General features: G+C 49.3%; 1 long non-coding RNA gene across 3 annotated transcripts; it reads right to left on the bottom strand.

The window, feature by feature from the left end:
- Window positions 1-2,156: 2,156 nt before the first annotated feature.
- On the bottom strand, window positions 2,157-18,726 carry LOC134432914 (uncharacterized). Of its 3 annotated transcripts, XR_010031431.1 has the most exons (5): window positions 18,629-18,726; window positions 13,440-13,494; window positions 12,737-12,790; window positions 2,475-2,689; window positions 2,157-2,305 (listed from the first exon to the last, which is right to left on the bottom strand). It is a non-coding gene; the product is annotated as an uncharacterized LOC134432914 (long non-coding RNA). The 3 variants fall into 3 exon arrangements; XR_010031430.1 differs by lacking the exon at window positions 2,475-2,689; XR_010031432.1 differs by lacking the exons at window positions 2,157-2,305; window positions 2,475-2,689 and adding an exon at window positions 11,472-11,999.
- Between the last annotated feature and the right edge of the window lie 1,678 nt (window positions 18,727-20,404).

Below are 20,404 nucleotides of genomic sequence, written 5' to 3'. Positions count from 1 at the left end.
CTCATGTACCCCTGCCCTGCCAAGACATCCCGCAGGTTCCAGCTATTTGCCCTGGAGTTTTGGAGCATTCTCGTTCACTGTCCCAGGATTTTCTGCTCATCCCTGCCCTTCCAGCCTGCTCATTCCGAGAGTCCTGTTGGGGCACGGAGCTCAGCTGCCCCAGGGTTTGTGGAGCAAAGATTCTCCTCCATCCCTCCCCGTCTGGGCCCAGTCGTCATAGCCGCATGCTCCCCGTGCTGCGCCACAGCACCCCCTGCAGCCCTGGGGGGATCACTGCACCGGCCCTGCCCACCGGGAACCCCCAGCGCCCCTGCTGGCTGTGCCCGGAACTGCACCAGAGGGGAAAGCACCGCAGCCCCAAGGCTGAGACTGTGCTCCTGCTCTGGGATTGGTGATGCTGCAGGGGTTGGAGTTCTGCGTACCGTGTTATACATACTAGGAAAGAACTGTGGGACTGGGCTCCTGCTCTGGGATTGGTGATGCTGCAGGGGCTGGTGCTCTGTAGGCCTTGTTATACACACCAGTAAAGAACGGTTACTGCTATTCCCATTCCCATAACTTTGCCTGAGAGCTCCTAATTTCAAAATTATAATAATTCTAAGGGGCGAGTTTACATTCTCCATTCCAAGGGACACTGTTCTGCCTTCCCTAGCAGACACCTGTCTTGTAAACCAAGACAAGGTGTTTCAGTGCCATGGATCACAGAGTGTGCTATGGATCATTTCCATGTTCCCCATGGAAGGACTGTTACTCCCCATCCCCTCTAAGGAGCCGAGGAGGAGCTCACAGGGTGGTTGCCCTGTAGAGCAGCTTCTGCCTTTAGACAGATGAAAGTCTGCCTGGTAATGGCCCTGCTCACCTGGGTTCTTCTTCAGTTACGCGGTGCAAGGCAGAAGGACATGCTTTGTGGTCTCCAGATGGTGCCATAAATCTTTGTCCAAATTTTCAATTCCTTGGGAGAGCTGCCAAAGGTTCATATTCAACTTGGATTCCAGGGCCTTTGCAATATCCTCCTCTTCATTTTCTGGGATGAAAGAACAAGGTCACAGGGTCACTGGTGTTTCCTCCTTGAGCAGGAGACCAGCTATCTGACACAAGCAGGCCCAAAGGTTCTGATTTATCATCCCTTACTGAGGGTCTCTCCTCAGGGCTCACCTGTAGGTATTTTTTCCTTCCTCTTTCCCCCTTAGAAATCCTCACCTCACAGGAATTCCAGTTGGCCATGAAGGCACAATCTGGAGATGATTTTCCCTTTACCCTCACACTTTTAGCAGGGTGGGGACAAGAAACACAGAACAAGCTTTCATCCCTTTTCAAAATCTCATTTGTGCTTTTGCCAGCCCAATAAATAGAGCTCCAGCTTTGAAGCGGGCCACACACTTCATTCCAAGCTCACAATTACTTGAGCCAGCAGGAATTGCAGAGGTTTCCCTGGACTCTTGGGCTGCTCCTTGCCCTGGCTTTGCTGGCTGCAGCTGGAGCACAAACAGGACCCATGGTCAGGGAAGGCTGATTGTTCCTCAGCTGTCCCTGCCCTGGGGCCAGAGGCTGCTCCCAACACTCTCTGTGTCCTGCCCAGGCCCAGGGGCACAGCCTGGGGCCAGCAAGGCCCACGCTGGGGGCTGTGCCCCAGCTGAGCCTTCCCCTTGCCAGCACCAGCTCCTGAAGGCACAGCTGCTCTCCACAGGCCCTGCGCTCACAGACACGTCCAGCCTCTGCTCAGGGCAGCTCCTTTCCCTGCTGAGCATCCACAGGGAAACAAGGCTGAGCTCACGTGTGCCCCAGTGTGGGACCAGGAGTGGGGCAGCAGCAGGAGGGCAGGGGGAGAAGGGAGAGAGATGGGGACAGGACTTCAAGGGGGGACCCTTAGCCAGCATCAGGCAGTGAGAGAACTCCCAGCACACACCCCATGCAAACCTGAGGGACAGAAGAGGGACTCAGACCACCTGCACCTGCAGAGAACACTTCAGCATGGAGGTGTGTCAGTGCCATGGGTCACAGAAGCTGCTCCCCATGGAAGGGCTGTCCCTCCCCATCCCCTCTGAGGAGCTGAGCAGAAGGAGCTCACAGGATTGATGGCCTGTAGAGCAGCATTTGTCCTCAGATGGATGAAGGTCTGCTTGGCAATGGCCGTGCTCACCTTTGTTCATCTCCAGGTATGCTCTGAGAAGCCTAAGCTCATGCTTTATGGCTGCTGGCCATTCCTCTACATCTTCTGCCAGAGTTTGAATTCCTTGGGAGAGCTGCTGAAGGTTCATATTCAACATGGACTTCAGGACCCTTGCAATTCCCTGCTCTTTGTTTCCTGAGATGAAAGAACAAGGTCACAGGGTCACTGGTGTTTCCTCCTTGAGCAGGAGACCAGCTATCTGACACAAGCAGGCCCAAAGGCTCTGATTTACCCTCTCTGCTGCTCCCCATTGAAGGACTGTCCCTCCCCATCCCCTCTAAGGAGCTGAGCAGGAGGAGCTCACATGGTGGTTAGCCTGTAGAGCAGCTTTTGCCTTCAGATGGATGAAAGTCTGTTTGGCAATGGCCCTGCTCACGTGGGATCTTCTACAGCTCTGCTCTGATCTCCTGTAATTCTTTGAAATCTTCATGCAGAGCTTCCATTTTATTGTTGAGGTCCTGGAATGCCTTGTCCACTTCGGATTCCAGGGCTTGTTGATCTTCTCCCTCTCCCTCTTTCCTGTATGAAATGACTGGTGTTAGTGGGAAACTGACATTTCTCCCTTGAGTGGGAGTCCACCCATTCTCTCTGAGGATGCTCATATCCTCTTTTCTAAAGTCTCTTCTTGAGAGTCTTTTCTTAGATCTTTCTGTAGGTTGGTTTTTTCTTCCACTCTCTGGAGAAATAATCACTTCAGAGGAATTAGCCACTGTGCTCAAGGTGCAATTCAGAAACAGATTCTTTTTTTTGCCGAATTTCTTTATTCAGAGGACAAACAAAAAGCTCAGACTTAGTTCCCTCATGTCCTGCCTGTTTATCAATTTGTTTTCTCCAGACCTCTTTTTCTTAGATCATCCTTTCTAACTCAGCAGCCTTGGAAATGAATTCACTCATCCCTGAAAAACAGAGATGTGGAATTCATAGGCTGATGCACCTGTGGGCACCACATACCACGATCCTGACTTTCAAATCCTATTCCAACACGAGTTTGGTGTGGGAAGAAACCTTGGCCTCCCTACTGTAGCCCCAGTTTTCTTCCTGACATGGAGACTTTCTCTCTAACTTTCTCTGTTGAAAGGAGTCTTGGCACCACTTAGAGCCCTTCTAAACATGGGTTTGGAGCTCCAGTGCTGCTGGTGAGGAATACTGGGAGGAACCCCAAGGCCTCCTCACTGCCCAAAGGCCTGGACATGGGGGAGAGCCCAGGCCATGCTAAATTCCAAGTGTACCTTGAGGGAATGATATTCCTCTGACAGCATCCCAGCTAGAAAGGGCAGGGGCAGGAGAACAACTGGCCTTAGAATCCAGGGGGTGGGATCCAGCAGGGGTCAGGCTGTGCTGGTCTCTGCTGGGAAAAGCCCACTGCAGAGACATCTGCATCCTGAGATCCCAGGGTCCTGGGCAGCTGCATGGGGATGGGTATGTAACAAAGGACTGGCTGGGGGCCTTTAGAAATGGGAATTTATGGACAGGTGGGACTGCTTGATCTGACTGCACCAGGCCCTCACCTCTGGATCTCCTTCCTGTTTGGCAGGGTTCAGTTTACAGGTAGAGTGGGCAAGGACCGGCACTCACCTGCAGAGAAAGGCTTCTCCCTTTGGTCCCTGTTGCTAAACCCAGGGTTAGATTTCTCCTTTCCTGTTCAAAGAAAGGAAAGGAAATCCCAGAAGGGATGTGCTATGTCTTGAAATTGTTACCAATTGCCAGGAACACCCCTTGCTAGAGTAGGATGTGTCCCTGGTCAAAGAAGGTCATCCTTCTGACCAAACTGATCCCAGCCCAAAGGCCAGGCCTTCTGCTGGGCTCTGGAAAGGGTTCTGCAGGCAACATGCTCAGGGGAGAGACCTCCACTGGCCTCACTTCTCTCAGGGATAACACATCCCATCCCATCCCCTCCCATCTCCCAAGGGTTCACAAGGATGGCCACAGACAAGAGGAATAGGATCCAGCACACTTACTTGATCCCTTGAATATAATTTCTATCTATTCCTTAGCTGTATCCCATGCTGTTTCTGGACATCAGGTATATATGAAAATAAAAATCAAAAAGAAAACCAGGACATTTAACAAGGGCCTTTCCCCAAGGAACTCCAGGGCTGCACTGAGCAGGTTCTGGGAAAGAACACAGTATCCCACAGCTGGCCCAGGAGCCCCACAACAGTGCTGGGGGGCTCCTGACCCTGAGGCCCACTGAGGCTCTCCTGGGCCAGGGAGCTGCCTCAGCTGCCACAGCACTCAGGCACCACACAGGTGACCCAGTCCCACCAGAGCACAGCCACCCACGAGAGGGTGGGTGAGACTCTTCTGCCTCACACCAGGAGTGGAGAGGAATCTCCCAGGTCCCTTCACTGTCCCTTGGCACATTCATTTCAGCCTGACCCTCAAAGCCCTGCTCAGCAACACCCCCTGTGTGGAATCCTCTGAATCCCCACCCCTCACTAGGAAGGAAGCTAATAAAAAAACATCTAGTTTAAAGACCAAAGACTCCAAACACTGATTGCTCCCCAGCTGGTGTTCCTGTGTGCATGCTAGCACATCTATTTCCTCTTCAGAGGACAGTGATACCTCAGATTCAGACAGTGAATTTAAGGATCAAGGGCAAAAGTCCAAAGAGAAGTAGCTTTGGACAGTAATTGAGATTTTGCTCAAAAACTAAGTCCTAGCAGCCCCAGCTATATACAAAAGAGGGAGATTGCCCAAATGGGAATCTATTCCATAAAAGAAATTTAAAGAACTATGCAAAGCATCTAAAGATCAGGGACATAAATCTCCATATTTTAAATATGTATTACAAGTAACTTTCTCAGCTCATGTGCTTGTCGCCCATGATCTTCGTTATGTTATGCCCCTCCTCCTATCACCTACAGAGCTTCTTCTGTGGGAATCAATTTGGAAAAAATAAGTAAAAGCATTAATAAAAATTTACAAAACTGAGGATGGGTGAGCTCATTTTACAGTAGAGCACTTGAATGGGGAAGGACCATATGAAAATCCACAAGACCGAGGCCTAAATCTACCCCCAGCTGTTCTAGAGGACGTTAAAAATGCTGCCCAGAATGCTTTATTCTAAACATGGGATGGTACCATCCCACAACAAAGTTTCACTGACATTTGTCACAGCATTGGTGAGACATTTATTGAATTCACAGACAGACTAAAAGATATTATTGATAAACAAGTCAACTGCCCAAGGGCTAGAGAAGAGCTGCTCAGTAAACTAGCAGTGTCCAATGTGAACGAGGAATGCAAAAAAAATTATAAGAGCACTCTCTCCAGACCCCGAATCCACCATTCAGCAAATGGTGGAAGCCTGTACCCGTCCCACAACTACAGAACATATGGCAGCCCTGGCAGCCAGCAAACGAGCAGCTGAAGTCTTTCTGGCACAAAATAGACAAAATATGAGATGTTATAAGTGTAGGGAACAAGGCCACCTCAAGGTGGAATGTGACAAAGATTTTGGCAGAGACATCCCTCCACTGGTGGTTCCCTCGGCTGCACGCTTAGACTTTAAAGAACATTCTAAACACCGTCCCTAGTTTCAGTACCACAAGCAGATCAGCATCAGCTGTCTCAATAGCAACACCAGGAAAACTTCCAGCAAAGTGCAGGGTGACCCTGTGCAATGACACCAAATGCCAAGGTGTTCTGTCCCTCTTCCCCACCACCCCAGAAAGTCAAGGCACCAAGGGACTGTGACAACAAGAAAGAGAACCAACTCTCCGAGACCTACTAATACATTCAGGCAAGAACACACCGCACGCTCGCTGGTAAGGGCCCTTTCCATCCAGTTTGAGGATGAGGCAAGCTACCGAATTCCAACTGGTAAATTTGGACCTTCTGATGGAGCAAGGGACATTTTAATCACAGGGGATTCCATTAACAGACCAGTTTACAAGTACTTCCAGAAGTCCAAACTGTGGGACCAAGGGATGAAATTACTGTGACCGTCTCATTTGTAGACCCACCTTGGTATTTATCTAAGGGCACACCAATAGTCCAAGGTTTCCTCATACTCAAATGAACTGACATTATGCCAAAAAAACCCAAAGTTTTTTGGGCAGAGATTGTGGGCCAAGATAGACATCTGATAGAGTGTGGCTTGTTTAACAAAGGGGACAAAGTTTATCTTACAGGTGCAGCAGATACCAGAAAGGACGTGACCAACATTGCCCACTCCGATGGCCACAGGACTGGGAACTGGTGCCAGCCAATCGAGACATCTCTGGGACTGGAGGAGCTGCCACCTCTATGCGGAGCAAACAGACAATTCTTATTGAAGGACCTGAGGGTCAGGTGGCCACAGTAAGACCTTTTGTGGTAAGGGTACCTTTTACCTTATGGAGCAGAGACCTATTGTCTCAGTGGGGAGCAAGGCTAGAAATCCCCTCACCACCACAGGTGATGTGGTTTGACAGGAAGTAGGTTTTCTGGGGTGTTGTAGTCACACCAATGGGTGCTCAGATTTGAATATTGGCAACTGGTTTGGCCACTGGCGCATTGGATATGCCTCTGAGAACACAGGGGTTAAAAGCAGAGCTCTCCCCTGGGAAGCTCTCTTGGGTTTCCTGCCGGAAACCCCGTCCCAGCGGCCGGCTCGGGGCGGGGGGGAGGGGAAGCCATGCGGCCGTGAGGTAGGCCGGGCCTTCGGGAGATGGAGGGAGAGACAGACAGACAGAGACAGACAGAGAGAGAGAGACAGACAGAGACGATGTCTGGGACTGGACTGTTACCTTGAAATTTGATATCATGTGCTGCCAGCACAGCCCGGCCTGTGGAGAAGGTGGGGTGGGGGGGGTGCACCGGGTGTACCGAGAAGGAGTCTGGCCACTTGTAGGAGCTTTTAAACCCTTCCTAGAAGAGAGACAAGAGTGGAAGGCGAAGAAGGAAATGGGCAAGTGCTGAAGGTCTGAGCAAGGGAGAGATGTGAAAAGAATAGAGAAGAACTGTGGGTGGGAAAAGATGATGGAGGATGATGGAGTGGCTTTTATGCTGGATTCTTTTTGTCTAGCCATGGACAGAACCATGTTTCTTTGTGATACAGAGACTGCATCCAGCGGGGGCAATGCCCTGGAACCAAGAGGGTTCAGTGTTGATGTCCCTCAGTCCCCGAGGGAATAATTTGGGGGGGGGACAGGTGTCCCAAAGGAGACACTGTGCCCTTTTTGGAATGGGACAAAGCATCCTTAAAAGATGACCCTAGAAGCAGCTCTGGTCCGTGTTCAGTGGTGAGAGCACTGGACATGAAAGGAAGATGTCACCATGGCACAAGAAGGACTTCTTTCTTCTTGATGAACTGAGGATTGATTGTCTAAAGGGTGGTGCTGGAACAAGAGCTGGTGATTTTTGGGGATGGATGGACGTATTGGAAGTCTAGTGGGGAGGAGGAGGAAATGTATTTGCAAGGTTTTCATTTTCCTGTGTGTGTTCCTTTTTATATATAGTTGTAGTGTAGTTAATAAAGTTTTGTTTTCTTTATTTCTAAGCAAGAGCCTGCTTTGCTTATTCCTGGTCACATCTCACAGCAGACATCAGGGAGAGTGTGTTTTCATGGGGGCACTGGCATTGCACTAGTGTCAAACCATGACAACAGGATTTCGAGCTGGGGCCACTGTGGAGCGCCCTGCCACACTGCTCACATGGAAAACTGATGAACCAGTGTGGGTTGATCAGTGGCCCCTTTCAGAAGTAAAGTGAAAGGCGCTTGAATTCCTCGTGCAGGAGCAGTTTTCCAAAGGCCACATAGTACCATCCATTAACCTTTGGAACACCCCTGTCTTTGTCATTTGTAAACCAGTCAAAGACAAGTGGAGGCTCCTGCAAGACCTCAGGAAAGTCAATGAGGTAATTGAAGACATAGGCCCTCTGCAACCCGGCCTACCCTCACCCTCAATGCTCCTGAGAGATTGAGAATTGGCAGTCATTGATATAAGAGATTGCTTTTTTAACATCCCCCTCCATCCCAGAGATGCCCCAAAGATTTGCATTTTCCATGCCATCAATTAATAGACAAGCCCCTCTCAACAGCTATCAATGGGAAGCTCTTCCCTAAACACTGTAAAGTTCACCAGCTATCTGTCAAATGCTTGTTGGTTGCATTCTCTCGCCCATTCAAGAAAATCTTCCTGATGCCATAATTTTTCACTCTATGGATGATATTTTAATATGCACAGAGACTGACTACTATTTAGAGACTGTTCTCAAAAAGACTATTCAAGCCATTGAAAGAGCAGGATTTGAAATTGCTACAGAAATGATTCCGCACACCTGCCCATGGACCTACCTAGGACTGTGGATCAGCAAAAGCACCATCGTACCCCTGCAGCTCACCATCATGGACAACCTGAGAACCCTGAGGCACTTTCATCAGCTATGTGGGAGCATCAAATGGGTTTGTCCACTGCTGAGGACCTTGCACCCCTTTTCAAACTCCTGAGAGGCTGTAATGACCTCGACTCACCACAAACAATCACACTGGAAGCCCTGGTAGTGATCCAAAAGGTATCAGAGGCATAGTCCACGAGACAAGCCCACCGTGCTGACCCTACCCTGCCTCATCAATTTGTCATCTTGGGTAAGTCACCCAAGTTTCATGGGCTCATTTTCCAGTGGGACCCCACTCTGAAGGATCAGCTTTTAATCACAAAGTGCATGTTCCGATCACACCAATCACATAAGATTAAAACAATCACTACACCCCAGGAGCTCATGGCTCAGCTCATTGTAAAAGCCAGATCATGCCTCAAAACCCTAGCAGGGTGTGAGTTCAATACATTTACCATCCAGTGACATCAGGTGAACTGGAAGCTTTGCTCCAGACAAATGAACACCTCCAGTTTGCTCTTGACAGCTACCCAGGTCAAATCTGTATCTGCCTACAGAAATATAAACTATATAATGATTGTTTTAATTTGGTCCCAAAATCATTAAAGAGTTGTACTCCTTTTACTGATGGCTCCAGAAAATCCCATAAATCATTACTCGGAAAAATTCTGACACTCACGAGTGGGAGTCTGATGTTCAGATTGTTCAGGGATCCCCACTAATTGCAGAATTAGCAGTCGTTCTCAGAATCTTTGAGAAGATCAAACAACCCTTGAATCTGGTTACTGATTCGGCTTATGTTGCTGGAATAGCTGAAAGAGCAGAACATTCCTTGTTGAAGGAAGTGCCAAATCCAGATTTATACAGCTTGCTTTCAAAGTTAACATACCTCCTCTCCCACTGAGAGCAACCATATCACATTAGGCATATGAGGTCACACACTAATTCCCCAGGACTGATTACAGAAGGCAATTGGAGAGCAGATATCTTAGCCATGGCAGAGCAGACCACCCTACCACACATTTTTAATCAGGCTAAACTGAGCCACTCATTTTTTCACCAAAATGCACCAGCCCTGCTCCCTATGTTTAAAACCACAAGGGAACAGGTGAGAGCAATTGTGGGCTCCTGCCCCAGCTGCCAGGAATTTGTTTTGCCTTCCATGGGGGCTGGGATCAACCCCCGAGGCCTCAAAAGTTTACAATTGTTGCAAACAGATATTACACACCATGCACCCTCTGGGAGACAGGAATATATTCATGTGTCCATAGATACATTCTCCAGGGCTATATTCGCATCTGCCCACACAGGAGAAAAGGCCATAGATGTTATCAAACATTTTCTTCTAGTGTCCTCCATCCTAGGCATTCTGCAAGCCATCAAAACATATAATGGTCCTGCTTACCCCTCCAAAAATTTCCAAAAATTCTTAGATCAATGGTGGGTGAAACACACTACTGGCATATCCCATTCCCCAACGGGGCAATCTGTTGTAGACAGGGCTCACTGTACACTCGAGAGAGTCCTTCATCAGCAGCATAGGGGAGTTGAAACACTACCAAATGTAGAAAGATTATGTAAGGCTCTTTATGTCATCAGTTTTCCTAATAATTCATTCATGGAGCCAAACCCCTCCATTGTCCAGCGCGTCTCAAAGGGCCTTGAGCTCAGCTCACAGAGAAACCCCCTGTGCTGACCAAAGACCCCAAATCTAAGTGAATAATGGGCCCATTCCCATTAGTAACTTGGGGCAGAAGCTATGCTTGTGTGTCCACAGAATCTGGCCCAAGGTGGACTCCCAGCAAGAATGTCATGCTGTTCATCGAATCGCCAAGTGCAGCTCCCAGAGACACTTCCCTGGAACTCCAGAAACAGCATAGAGATCAAGCTCGGTAGGTGTGGAGGAGAAGAAGGAAAAAGACTGTAAACGCAGATGTTTGTCACAGAGGAAGATGACTCTCCACTGCTCCAGACAATCATAAGACTCTCTGTTGCATTTTATTTGCTCTTTTTTTTTTTTTTTTTGCACTGTTACCCCTCTTTAGCTGGTTTTACTCTCTTGAGTTTGTTGCACTGTTACCCCCTCTTGTTTTCCCACCCCTTTTCTACTCAGTGAAAACTGAGGGGATAAGAAGAGAAGATTTGAGGGACTGTTAAAATTATATAAGTCTGAAAATCCATTTTTTCAAACTCACAGATCAACTCATCACCCCCAAGCATCCTTCCATGTTTCTGGCAGCAGGGAATCCCTAACTATTCCAGACAGGATTTTGGATGCTGCTTGCCTTTCCATCAGCTGGTGCGTGGATTGTCCTTTAGCCCAGTCAGAACATCTGGGTCACACTAGCCAAGACTTTACAGCAAGACAATCTATGCCTGTCCATGGGTAGCGTGGACAAACCCCTGTCGATGTGCCTGGTAGGGGCTCCTTTAGCAACAAATGAAAACCCATATACAGATAAGAACCCAATGGGTGGACCCAGACCCTACCTCGAGCACCAGAGGAACCCCAAGAATTAGAGCGGTCGGGGTCCTCTAAAGCTCATTACTGTGTCCAATTTCAGTATCAACCTCCCGACCAACACTTGACCTACCTTGAACTTATTAAGTCTACCCACAGGGAAGATGCAACCCCATTTAGTAAAAATTATACCCCTCCAAATTGGTGCAATTAGACCAGTCCCACACTTTCTTCATCCTCACTCCATCCCAAAGTGCTGCTCCGGGGAGTGTTCCTTATCTCTGGAGACCAAGTATGGGCCAGGATCCCCTCACACCTTCAAGGGAGTCCCTGCAGCCTTGGCCTGCTCACTACCTTCCCCCCAAACATAACTTTACTCCAAAATTGGAAACAAAAAAAGAAATTGGCACGCCAAAAGAGATCATATACTGAATTTGATGAAAATTGCCACAGCCAAGTTTACAATTGGAACAAAGTAAAGAGAGCCGTGGTCTCACCTTTTTTACCTTGGGGGGACACAGCTGAGGCTCTTGGTGAGCTTTCTCACCTAGAGTGTTGGCAGAGTAAGCAGGCAAACGCTACCTCCACTGCAGTCAGTGACGTGACTGCACGCAACATTGCAAAATCAAGCAGCAATAGACTTTTTACTGCTTGCCCATGGACATGGCCGCCAAGACTTTGAAAGGATGTGCTGCCTCAACCTTTCTTCATACTCAAAATCTACCCATGCAAGTATCCAGAAGCTGAGGGAACAAATAAAAGACTTAAAGGTGAAAAAGAACTCAGATTGGATCAATGAACTTTTCTGATAATGAGGGCTGACGAGATGGGTTTCATCTTTTGTTAAAGGAATTTGTTAGATTGTAATAATTGTTTTTATCGTTTTACACATTTCCCTGTTTATTTAAGTGTCTGTAGAAGTCCATTGGGGAAGTCTTCATTGTAAGAAAAAACAGGGGAGTTGTGGAATCCTCTGAATCCTTCCCCCTCAGGGAAATCCCCAGAGCATTGCCTTGGAGAGACTTACCATAGAGTTTTCCCCACCTAGGAAAGGAAGGACAGAAAGGACTTCCCCATGGACTCTTGCTTAACACTGATGCTTCCCACTTCTCCATATGTCCCAACTTCCCCTGGTTTCTCCTTTCCCTGTTTCCTCATTGGTTGTGGTACCCCTGGTGCCTGGCCCTGTCTTCCCTTAAGGCCAATGCCCTTCGCCCTGCCCTTTGTACCACCCCCATGCCCTCCCATACTTAAGAGTGTGCACAGCACAGGGCCAGGTCTTTTTGCCCCTGGTTTCCCTTCAGTGTGCCACAATAAATCTCGCTGGAACTGACCATACAAAAAGGCCCTTCTGCCTCTCTTTGCTGAGCTAGTGGTGGTGAGTGTGGTGTGTGGACTTGACTGCTTTGCCTGAATGCTAACCCAAGTGGCCTTTCCACAGGAGATGCTTATTGGGAACAGATATAGGTAGCAGCAACCACCATCTAAACATATGCCGCTACACACCTGCTAGAGTAGGATGTGTCTCTGGTCAAAGAAGGTCACCCCTCTGACCAAACTGACCCCACCCCAAAGGCCAGGCCTTCTGCTGGGCTCTGGAAGGGGTTCTGCAAGCAACGTGCTCAGGGGAGAGACCTCCACTGGCCTCACTTCTCTCAGGGATAACAGATCCCATCCCACCCCAACCCATCCCATCCCATCCCATCCCACCCCATCCCATCCTTTCCCAAGGGTTCACAAGGATGGCCACAGACAAGAGGAATGGGATCCAGCACACTTACTGATTGTGTTGATTATGCATTCTATCCATTCCTTAGCTGTATCCCATGCCGTTTCTGGACATCAGGTACATATGAAAATAAAATCAAAGAGAAAACAAGGACATTTAACAAGGACCTTTCCCCAGAGAACTCCAGGACTGCACTGAGCAGGTTCTGGGAAAGAACACAGTATCCCACAGCTGGCCCAGGAGCCCCACAACAGTGCTACTGGGTTCCTGACCCTCGGGCCCGCTGAGGCTCTCCTGGGCCAGGGAGATGCCTCAGCTGCCACAGCACTCAGGCACCACACAGGTGCCTCAGTCCCACCACAGCTCAGCCACCCACGAGAGGGTGGGTGAGACTCTTCTGCCTCACACCAGGAGTGGAGAGGAACCTCCCAGGCCCCTTCACTGTCCCTTGGCACATTCATTTCAAACTGACCATCAAAGCCCTGCTCAGCAACACCCCCTGCTAGTGTAGGACACGTCCCTTGTCAAAGGAGGTCACCCCTCTGACCAAACTGATCCCAGCCCAAAGGCCAGGCCTTCTGCTGGGCTCTGGAAGGGGTTCTGCAAGCAACGTGCTCAGTGGAGAGACCTCCACTGGCCTCACTTCTCTCAGGGATAACATATCCCACCCCATTCCATCCCATCCCAAAGGTTCCCAGGATGGCCACAGACAAGAGCAATGGGATCCATGAGTCCACTCCTACTTATGGACCTACCTGAGTCTCCTTGGGAATGCTTTGAGTAGCTCATCTCTTCTAGCCAGTGCTTCGCCTGAAAAGAAAAAGAAAAAGAAAAATGAAAATAAAGGAAGCTTCACTACAATATTTCCCTACGGATTTAAAAAGTGCATTTCAGAGCTTTTTGGGGACACATATGTCCCTTATACTACTCAAACCTCTGATCTACTCAGGAATTTTTATTTTACTGATTTTTCCTTCCATCACTGTCTAAACAAGTAATACAATTCTTAGCAAAAAAATTAGCTGTGTCCTCATTTCTTGTTACCTGTGTCCTTTTTTCAATATTCACTCTGCAATGCAAGGGAAAAGAGGGTCAAAATCTCTGTGGTGAGCACACAGCACTGGAGAAGATAATGCAGTTAATAAGAAGTTCTGTTGTACAAAACTTCTCTCACTCCCCCTCCTCAACTGGACAGGAGGAAAAAATACAACTGAAGAGCTCACATAAAGCCTGGGACATCCCTCTCCAGCTCTACCATGGGCAAACCAGACACGACTTGTGGATGATTGCTTTGCTTCTCAGCAATTCCCAATAGAGCAGCAAGCCAGGTAACAAAGACAAAACTGAAACCACCCCACTCCCACTCTCCCCTCTCCTGGCTGTGAACACACCTGGTGCAGGTGGCTGGGGCAGCTGCAGTGCCTGATGCAAGCTGAGCTCCAGCTGGGAGCCCAAGACAAGAGCTCGTGAACGGCCAACAGAGCCCAACAAAGGGCACCAAGAGTGGTGGCACCGCTGGGGAAGGGACACCGAGAGACCCAGCAGGAGCTGAGGGCCCGGGAGGAAGAGCCAGACTCGAGCCTTGGGCATCCAGACTGTGAGGGGATAAAACTGAGGGGCTCCCTTGCTGGGGGAACAGCTCAGGCTGTTCCTGTGGCACTGCACTGGGAATAAATGGCTTTATGGAATCAGACAGCTGAGACTGCTCCGGGAAACTTGGGCTGGAACCAGGGAGGACACAGGGGCTGGGTGTGGGGAGTCCAGCAGGGCCCATTGGGGCACTGCAGCCACTGCTGTGGAGGGGCTCCTCCCAACACTGAACACCTCTGGTGGCTGGAGTGTGATGGCCAGAGAGCCTTGGGAAGGGTCAGACTGGGAAGTTTCCCAAATATCCTCTTCTGCACAGCTGGCTGCAGAAAGCAGGGCCCTGCTGACCCTTCCAACAAAGCCACCTGTCTCTCCTGAGCACATCCATCAGAGCAGCAGGGATGAGGTGAAGGCAGAAACAGGGACTGCTCAGGAGGAGAAAGGTCTGCTCAGGGCACAGCTTGCTGCTGTGCTCTGCTCTCCCTCTTTCTTGCACTCCACTTCCCTATGCTGTCTGCTCCTTGGGACTTTCTGTTTACTTTGGCCATGTTCCAGAGAAGGAGAAGGACCTGGACTGAATTAAGGGACCCCTTGCCAAAAGCTGCTGCATGTCAAGAAAGCTTTCCTGGTGTTCAAGGGGAGGATAGACCTGGGTGAGGAAAAGAGGGGAGGATTAGCAATAGAGAAATGCCGGCAGGGACCCAAGAGAAGTCACAGCCCCAGGGCCCATGGCTGTCCCACAGGTCTAACTGAAGGCATCAGACAGGAAATGCCAGGGGTGATTTCCCAGGAATGAACACTGCTCCATCTCCTCCCACTACATTTTGCTCTTTTACTCTGGTCTGAAAGGAGGGAAAGCGTATAAATGGTATAAAACACTCAGAGTTTGAGGGGTTTTCTCCTGAAAGCAGAGCAATAGCGTGATGGCTTCTCAAACAGTAACAATGAGTAGATGATGTGCACGTGGAGCTGTCCTGGATGTGCCTCTGCCATTGGTCACTGATGAGCACAGACATTAGCTCAGATCACCGCTCATGGAAAGATGGTTGTGCTTCCAGGGATGGGTCACACCACTTCTCACAGTCAAAGACACATTGTCCTCTCTGTCTCTCATATTTGGAAGGAGCCCTGACAACTACTTTAGACAGGAGAATTATTTTATGCAGGGCCAGATCTGCACTCTTGAGCCAAAGCTGAAGCTTTGAGGGGGAAAAAGAAAAGGAAAGGGGAAAGACAGGAGAAGGGAGGAGAATAAAAAAGAAAAGAAAAGGGGGGGGGCAGGGGTAAGAGGAGACAGAAAAAATATGGAAAAAAAAAAAGAAATAAAAGAAACAAAAAAGGAAGAAACTCTCTCTGTCACATTGTCAGTGATGGCTTTGTTGCCCAGAGACCAAGAGAGTCTAGTCTGCCAACAGATGCCCAATAAATTAGACATTTTGAATTATGCATTGAGTGCAATAAAACATTATTACCAGCATGTGAGTTAAATCCAGGAGGATCGTCTGAGTGGTGGTGAAATCTCATTATGCTTTTTCTGGGGTGCTAAGGTGAGCTAATAATATTAAATATAAAAATTAAAATACGTTCTAGTCACTCCATGAAATAAGTATTCATTTTATATTCAGACTAAAAATTTTTCCGATCAGCCAAGATCAAAGAAACAAACAATTATCCATAATGTATTCATGGCAACCAGGCTGTGCCTAATCAATATGCTACTTACTTTTTACTTTTCTCCCATTTAATGTGTAGCAAGTGTCATGGTAACAATTTTTGCTATCAGACAAAAAACCCATAAAATAAATAAGTAAGGCCTGAATTGACCATTTTTTCTCTATGTAGGAGTGAATTAGGAACTGAGTTAGTGTCCGTAGACTGTGGGCAGGAAGGGACAATCGACTTTAAATAGGAATTCTATGAAATATTAACTTTGTGGTCTCCCTCCAACCCTTCCTTACTGGTCCCCCACCCTCTGCAGCACAACTGGGCCTTGATGAGGCAAAGACACTGAAAGCCCTGGGGCCCTGGAGGGCAGCAGGGCTCCCTCAGGCCTCAGCAAAGCCCAGTGAAGGCCCCAGGTTGGTCCAGGGAGCTTTTCCCACTCAATCCCCTGTGGCAGAACTGGACTCAGCACGTGAGGGCCCTCAGCAAGGCCCAGCCCAGGGACGGTCACTGCCCAGGAAGCCTTGAGAGGAGTGGGTGTCACTGCTGTGCATGGCCAACAGTGATTGCACTGGCCTTGCCCAGAGGGGCGGCTGCAGATTGCTGATTGCTCTGCTGCAGACAGCTCTGTTTGGGCAGGGTCACGCTTCTGCTGTTGCAGACACTGATATTCTTTAGGAAATTCCACCGGGACTGAAGGACAGCTGGAGGAGGATTGCCACCCCAGTGACCCCAGGGCAGTGGTTCCTGAGTGCCACAGCCCCCTGTGGCTGGGCAGGTGTGGTGTCAATGTGTTGGGCAGGGATCAGCTCTTCCCCTGGCTGGGCTCCTGCTCACACAGCCGCGGGTGCTGCTGCCTTGCTTTGCTGCTGGCCCGTGTGCTCCACCTCCCAGTCGCTGCCTTTTCACCTGGAGCTCGCTCAGTTCAGCTGAGAGCCTCAGGAGAGCAGTGCTTTACTCCTGCCTCCTGGAGAGGCCATTCCTGCCCTCGGAAGAGGCTGCCCTGGAAAGCTCGGCAGATTTCCTGATAGGCATTTACGGGAAATCAGTGTCAAACGGAGGAAGGAGGTGCTGGGGGGGAGGGAGGAGCCCGTGGGGGTGGGAACCCTCCGCAGCTGCTGGTTCAGCCCATCAAAGCCTTCTCCTCTGCACCCCGAGCTGTGTGCTCTGCTGCCGGCCTCAGTCCCTGGCCGTCGGTGCCTGGACCCCGCTATTTCCCGGCTGTGACAGCCCAGGCTGACACTGAGGAGCTCATCCCTGTGGGGCAGGAGCAGCTCCCCGTGAGCACCCCCCATTCACCCGCCAGGCAGCTCTGCTGAGCCATCGCTCCCGGATCCCCCATGCTGCTGGAGTCCTTTGCTTTGCCTGGCCATGGATGCCAGGGCAGCTGCCATTCCCATGGGAACCTGCTCACTGGCCTGAGACCCCTCCAGGCTGCCCCCAGAGCTCTTCTGCCCACTCTCCCTGATAATCAGGGAGTTTCTGAGCTGCCAAGGCAGCGTCCCCCCTTTCTGACCCTCCACTGCTCACTCACACAATTCACCCTTTGCCCATCCTGTTGAGGATCTCCAGGTATCCCAGCTGCTCTTCACACCTCCCATCCTCATCCTCTGGCAGAGCCTTTCCCCTTCCACTGCATTCCACCAGCACTCAGGCACAGCCTCCCAAACCATCTAGGGATGAGTGTGGCTCCAAAAGAATGATGCAGGCAGCTTCTGAGATAAAAACAAGCAATTTTGGGTTCTCAGGGGTTCAGAAACTCCCATTCAGGAGCATTTGGGCTAAGAAACTGCCAGTTTGGGAGCTTTGAGACTCAGGGATTTAGAGAGCTTTGGGGTCCCAAACACTGATTTAGAGAGATTTTGGCTCTGAACAAACCCAAACTTCAGGCAGCACGGCGGTTGAGAAGCACCAATTTAGGGAGCATTTTGCTCAAAACCACTGATTTGGGGAACTTCTGGGCTCAGAAAGTCCCCTCTAGGCAGGTTTTCAGCTCAAAATTCCAATTTAGGGAGCTCTTGGGCTTAGAAGCACATGTTTAAGGAACTGCAGTACTCAAAAAGTGGTCACAGAAAGCTTTGGGGGTCAGGAAAAGCAACTGGGGGAGTTCAGAAACACCCATTTAATGAGCTTTGGGGCTCAGAAAAATCAATGTCCAGAGACTTGGGGTCCCAATGCAGCAATTCAGAATACTTTGGGACCCAGAAATGCCATTTAAAGATGCTTTTGGCCTCAGAAAATAGGCATTTGGGGAATTTCACAGCTGAGAATACGGACGTTTCAGGAGCATTGGGGCTCAGAAACATCCACCTGGGGAGTTTTCGGGACCTGAAACAGCATTCGGTTCAGAAATACTGATTTAGGGAGCACTGGGGCTCCTAAAGACCAATTTCGGGACGTGCAGGCCAAGTAAACCCATATTTGGGGAGTTCGGGGCTGAGAAAAAAATCATATCAGGAGCTTTGGGACTCAGGAAGAGTGATTTGGGGATATTTTCAGATCAGCAAGAATGATTTAGAGAGCTTTTGGGCTCCAAAAACCAATTTAAACCGACTGTGGGCTCTGTAGTCCCCATTTAGGGAGCTTTGGAGCTCCAAACCAGCGATTTCAGGAGCTTTTGGACTGAGAAACATCAATTTCAGGAGCAGAAGGAGCAAGCCCTGGGGAAACAAGGGAGCAAGGGGCTGGCACTTACCTGGGACAAGGCTGGGAAGAAGCAGCTCCGTGCTGGGGTATGAGCAGCGGGGACTCCTCATCCCGAGTTTATCTCCCCCCTGCCCGCTCCTGTTCCCGCCCCCACGGGCTCCTCCCTCTACCCCTGCAGCTCCTTTCCCGGTTTTACGCTAATTTCTCGTAAATCAGTTGTCAGCCTGGAAAGGGAAAGTGAAAATGCCCCGATCGGGGGCGGCTCCTTGGCTGGGGTGGGAAATGTGCGCAGCCAGCGGCCCCTCCGTGCTCCTGGAGCCTCCCAGGGCACCGGGAATGCCCCGGGAGCGCTGGGAGTGAACCCCAGGGGCTGCTGGCAGACAGGGCACAGGGCTTGAGTTAGGGGTGTCAGAGCTCTGGAACACTGATTTTGGGAACTTCATGCTTAGAAATCTAATCTATTTCAGCAGCTTCGGGGCCATAACGGCGATTTCAGGAGCTTTGGAACCGAGAAAGTACAATTTTGGGGGCCTTGGGGCTCCAAAATACTGATTTTGGGAGGTTTTTGGCTCGGAGGAAAAAAAAAGGACCTTCGAGTCTCAAAGAAAGCAATTTAGGGATATTTTGAGCTCAGAAACAGCAATTTAGAGATATTTCGTGCTTAGAAACACCCATTTAAGGATATTTTGGTGTCTGAAACACTAATTTAGGGAGCTGAGAAACATTCATTTAGGGAGGATTTGAGCTAAGAAATATCAAATTAAAGAGGTTTTTGCTTCCCAGTTCAAAAACCTATCTATGGAGGGGTTTGCTCACGAGGGCTGGAATACAAGTATGGGGAGGCCTGGCAGACTGACTATACCCCAAACCCACCACGGCAAGTGCTGTGTGCCTGTGGTGGCGAGAACAACTGCTGGGTGACTGCAGACAGACCCTGTGTCCCATGTCACTGCCTGGGACAATGTCCTTGGCTTCGAAATGAGTGCTATGGGCACAGGTGCCCCATGAAAGAATTTAATGAGACAATGGTACCCATTGTCAAAGCAACCTTACAGACACCTGGCCATGAAGCAGGCACTGAGTGGATGTATGACATCCCCTGGGATGGAGCAGCCTCTGGAATGATGGGATGGGCTGGTGAAGATGACAGTGAGCAACGGGTGGTGGGACAAGAACCTTCTGCTACAGCTGATGTTATTCTTGCATCAAGAACAAAATGACATTAAGTGATGTATACAGAAATGTTTCTCAGTTTGTTTAGGCTTTAGAGAAGGAAAATAAAGAGAAAATTATTAAATGCTGTTGTTATATCTGTAGCATGGGACATATCTGCTGTAAGCATTTAGATTATCAACAAAAAGAAGGTTTAAATGCAGTTGCAAAGCCCAGTGCATAGAGGACTAAGAAGGCTGGCTGCAGGCACAGACAAGAAAGCAATAAAGGCAAAATAAAGTTCAGGAGGAAGGTGAAAGTCATCTCGATGATCATTTAGAGGAAGGTAAAAGGCATCTTTTTTACATAGCATAGTCCTTAATAATATTTGAATACAATTACAGGAAATCCAGGAAACACGTGCATTTGATGTGGGTAAACTACTTGACATTGCATGGGCAGTACATACAAATCAAAAGAAAACCAGCTGGAAGTGAGTTAATAGAAAATAATACCAGCTGAAGAAAAAGGAATCAGCAAAGGACTGCTGCCCGAGGGAGGAAGGGGGTCTCATGGCAGGGAAAAGAGTTCAGTTCCTGGACCTTCATTAGGAAGACTGGAGACAAACCAATGCTCATATTGTAAAAAGGAGGGACATTCAAAGCAGAAGTGT

The sequence above is a fragment of the Melospiza melodia genome, assembly GCF_035770615.1.
Source record: "Melospiza melodia melodia isolate bMelMel2 chromosome 7 unlocalized genomic scaffold, bMelMel2.pri SUPER_7_unloc_2, whole genome shotgun sequence".
Lineage (NCBI taxonomy): Eukaryota > Metazoa > Chordata > Aves > Passeriformes > Passerellidae > Melospiza > Melospiza melodia.
This window is presented reverse-complemented; position numbering and strand designations above follow the sequence as displayed.